Source organism: Pogona vitticeps, chromosome 5 (genome assembly GCF_051106095.1).
Source record: "Pogona vitticeps strain Pit_001003342236 chromosome 5, PviZW2.1, whole genome shotgun sequence".
NCBI lineage: Eukaryota > Metazoa > Chordata > Lepidosauria > Squamata > Agamidae > Pogona > Pogona vitticeps.
This window is the reverse complement of record NC_135787.1, coordinates 50,365,092-50,369,846: the sequence shown is the minus strand read 5'-3', so window position 1 is coordinate 50,369,846 and position 4,755 is coordinate 50,365,092.

Genomic DNA, 4,755 nt, shown 5'->3' with positions numbered 1-4,755 from the left:
CCAAGTCTAAGCAGTTCTTAATCCTACCAGGTTCCGTGACTATGTTTGATACTCTGGTTTTAAATCAGTAGACTGCTTTGCTTATCAATCAAACTGCAGTTGGGTGGTATTTGTATGATTAGTTCACTTTTATGAATAAGTGACAAAGAGAATTATAGTGGGATAAAACAGCTTGATTTTTTCCTCTCTGCTGCATTATGAATATATTTAACCATAGTAAGGTTTAATTTTGTCCCGTGAGTTCACTGAAGAAGGCTGTGTCACTACTTGAAGACTACTGGTAGAATTTTTATTGGGTTTCTGTAGCTGAAAATTTTGCATGAAAACTTAAGTGCCCGAATATAACTGTTCAAGGGAGAAATCAAATATTCAGGTTCACTTGCCATCTTTTCATATTATGTAAAATGGAGAATTCTTTGTTCAAATTATATCTTAAGTAATTGCTAGTTTAAAATTCTTTGTGATCTCTGCAGTCATACAGTGGTTCTGCAGCTATCTGTATTAATGACAGAAGCTCCCTTCCAAACAGAAAAGTGGAAATTATATTTAACATGAACAGAAACAGTAGATTTTTGTTTTGGAAGGGGTGGGAGTTGGGGTAACACAGCAAGATACTTCAGGCAAGTGCTGCACTTAGAGAAGAGAAAGCATCTATCCTAAATTAGCGGCTTTCAGAAGATTCGGAATGAGTCATTTGGTGCTATTGTGCTGTTTTTAAAGAAACTACCAAAATATCTGAAATTTCTATTTTCCTATGAATGCAGCTTGCTGTGAAAGCCAGTAACTTTCTGTTGCATTGAATGGTGATTGAGATTATTGTTATCTCTGTAATTAAGCAAAGTAAGGTTAATCAAAATTTACTGTCATAGAAACATTGTTTTCTTCTAGCATACTCAGAAAATAATTTACTGAGAGCACCAAAGCAGCACTAGATACTAAAGTTTTTTTAATGTGCTCTTGAAAATAATACCAAATTGCTTTAATTTTTTTATCTATCATTGTCTCAGTGTAATCTTTTCATATAATTTAAAATAGAGAATTCCTTTTTAAAATTATAACTTAAGTAGTTGTCAGCTTATAATTTTCTGTGATCTCATTTGGGATTAGGCAACTGAGCTGAAGCAAAAGTATACTGCATTTTTTTTCATATAGATAGTTTATTTGTAACTAAATATGCTTCTACGACCCCTTCATGGATTGCTGCCTTGTCCTGGCGAAGGGGCTTGAGTAATTCAGAGAAGCTACGGGTTATGCCATGCAGGGACACCCAAGACAGACAGTTCATAGTGGAGACTTCTGGCTAAAAACGATCCACCTGGAGCAGGAACTGGCAAGCTACTCCAGTATCTTTGCCAAGAAAACTCTATGGACAGAAACAAAAGGCTAAAAGATATGAAGCTGGAAGATGAGCCCTTCAGGTCGGAAGGAGTCCAACATGTTACTGAGGAAGAGCGGAGGACAAGTACAAGTAGCTCCAGAGCTAATGAAGTGGTTGGTCCAAAGCCGAAAGGACGCTCAGCTGTGGACGTGCCTGGAATTGAAAGGAAAGATCCAGGTCTATAGAGCCTGTGCCCTGAGGACACTCCTGTACTTCAGTGAGTCCTCGACCCTTTGTGCACGGCAGGAGAGGAAGCTGAACATGTTCAATATGCGTTGTCTCCAACACATTTTTGGTATCACCTGGCAGGACAAAGTTCCAAATAGATTAGTCCTAGAATGAGCTGGAATTTTTAGCATGTATACATTACTGAAATAGCAACGTCTACGTTGGCTTGGGCATGTCATGAGAATGGCTGATGGTCGGATTCCGAAAGATCTCCTGTATGGAGAATTAGTGCAGGGAAATCGCACCAGAGGGAAACCACAGCTGCAATCCAAGGATATCTGCAAGCAGGATCTGAAGGCCCTAGGAATGGACCTCAACAGATGGGAAACCTTGATATCTGAGCGTTCAGCCTGGAGGTAGGAGGTGCAGCATGGCCTCTCCCAATTTGAAGAGACCGTTGTCCAGCAGGCCGAGGCAAAGAGGCAGACCCGAAACCAGCCAAATCAGGGAGCTGGACAGGGGACAGATAGTATTTGTCTTCAGTGTGGAAGGGACTGTCACTCTCAAATTGACCTCCTCAGCCACACTAGATGCGGTTCCAAGTCCTCCATACAGAACATGTTACCATAATCTCTTGAGACTGAAGGATGCCTAATCTAGAGTATAGAGGAGGGAGGGAAGTTTCCACTTAACCTTGGAGGAGGCAGCCGTTTTCTGGGCAAGCCAAAGGGGTGGGTGGAGTATGTAAGCTCCACCCCTTCATTAGTGGCTCCCTTTTAAGATTTCTTCACCTGCTCATGCAACTGCAGCAAGAAGGTGAAGGGCCTGTCCGTTCTTCATCTTCCTTGGGCCTCTTGGGGTAAGGAGGAGGAGAAGACAATGGAGCCCCCACTGAGGACACAGCAGCCCCAGCACAGGTAAGGGGGCATATCACATGAAGGCAGTGGAAGTGGCTTCTAACAGCTGCAGAAGGGGTCTAGCTGGGGGTGGATTCTAGCAGCAGTGGATAAGGTCTTCCTAGTGGCAGTGGAGGTGGTCCTAGTAGGGGGGCTGGCCTGGTGGTGGCAGAAGATATAGCAGTGGGGTGCGTGTGGCAGTGGCACCATCCTCAGAGGCTGCGGGCCAACTTCGCTTCCAGGAGCTGAGCCTGCTGTTTCCAATCTTTCACTTGCTGCCCAGCTGATAGGTGAGCATCCACAAAGGCAGAAGCCAGCTTCAGGAAGGGAAGTTGGCCCGCTCTTTATGTAAGTCCCTGTCTATCAGACCCAAAGATTCAGACTTGGGACTTGCCAACATCCCTGCTGTTTTGTATCATTAAGTGAACACAGTGTAACCATGTATTCGCAAAGGACAGAGTTCTTACTCCAGTCCTCTGAACATGCCGGCCACAGACTGGCGAAACGTCAGGAAGAACAACCTATAGAACACGGCCAAAGAGCCCGAAAAACGCACAACAACCAGCAGTGTAACCATGTTTGTAAAACTGGTCGAGAATCTGGACTGACTGGAAATCTGGAGTAAGTGGTTAATACTGCAATCTTAAAAAAGAAAAAAAGGAATCTCCAGTCTCTACGTTTGAAAATGATTTGCAGATGTTTCACACCCACCCTCTCTGCATCCCCTTCTTGTGGAGGCCAGTGCTAGCAATTACACAACTTCTTGATTGTAGAATTGCCTTGTACAGTCCCCAGACATCTGGAAATTACTCACTCAGTAATACTTGAAATGTTTTAGTGTGTTTATGTAAATTGGTGGTGCTCTTATCACACGAGGCTGCTGCCACGAACAGCAGATACTGGAATATAGTGCTAGCAGCTCTGCAACTATTCTAGACTAGTGGTTCTCAACCTTGGGCCCCCAGGTGTTCTTGGACTGCAACTCCCAGAAATCCTGACCAGTACAGCTCATGGTGAGGGGTTTTGGGAGTTTTAGTCCAAGAACATCTTGGGATCCAAGGTTGGGAACCACTGTTCTAGACCACCACCACTCCACTCAGAAGACATACCGTATTTTTCGCTCCATAAGACGCACCGGACGTTAAGACGCACTTAATTTTTAAATACCAAAAATTAAAATAAAATAAAAATATATAAACAGAGCAAGTCCCACACTGGGACTGCCAAAAAAATCACCAAAAAACAAAGCAACATAGAAACATGCCCCCCAGCCCAAATCTACCCTCAAAAACCCACCCAGAACATTTTTTAAAAAGTAAAAAGCAGCAACTAAATTTTAAATACCAAAAAATAAAGTAAAAATAAATAAACAGAGCAAGTCCCATGCTGGGACTGCAAAAAAATCACAAAAAAACAAAGCAACATAGAAACATGCCCCCCAGCCCAAATCTACCCTCAAAAACCCACCCAGAACATTTTTTAAAAAGTAAAAAGCAGCAACTAAATTTTAAATACCAAAAAATAAAGTAAAAATAAATAAACAGAGCAAGTCCCATGCTGGGACTGCAAAAAAATCACAAAAAAACAAAGCAACATAGAAACATGCCCCCCAGCCCAAATCTACCCTCAAAAACCCACCCAGAACATTTTTTAAAAAGTAAAAAGCAGCAACTAAATTTTAAATACCAAAAAATAAAGTAAAAATAAATAAACAGAGCAAGTCCCATGCTGGGACTGCAAAAAAATCACAAAAAAACAAAGCAACATAGAAACATGCCCCCCAGCCCAAATCTACCCTCAAAAACCCACCCAGAACATTTTTTAAAAAGTAAAAAGCAGCAACTAAATTTTAAATACCAAAAAATAAAGTAAAAATAAATAAACAGAGCAAGTCCCATGCTGGGACTGCAAAAAAATCACAAAAAAACAAAGCAACATAGAAACATGCCCCCCAGCCCAAATCTACCCTCAAAAACCCACCCAGAACATTTTTTAAAAAGTAAAAAGCAGCAACTAAATTTTAAATACCAAAAAATAAAGTAAAAATAAATAAACAGAGCAAGTCCCATGCTGGGACTGCAAAAAAATCACAAAAAAACAAAGCAACATAGAAACATGCCCCCCAGCCCAAATCTACCCTCAAAAACCCACCCAGAACATTTTTTAAAAAGTAAAAAGCAGCAACTAAATATTAAATACCAAAAAATAAAGTAAAAATAAATAAACAGAGCAAGTCCCATGCTGGGACTGCAAAAAAATCACAAAAAAACAAAGCAACATAGAAACATGCCCCCCAGCCCAAATCTACCCTCA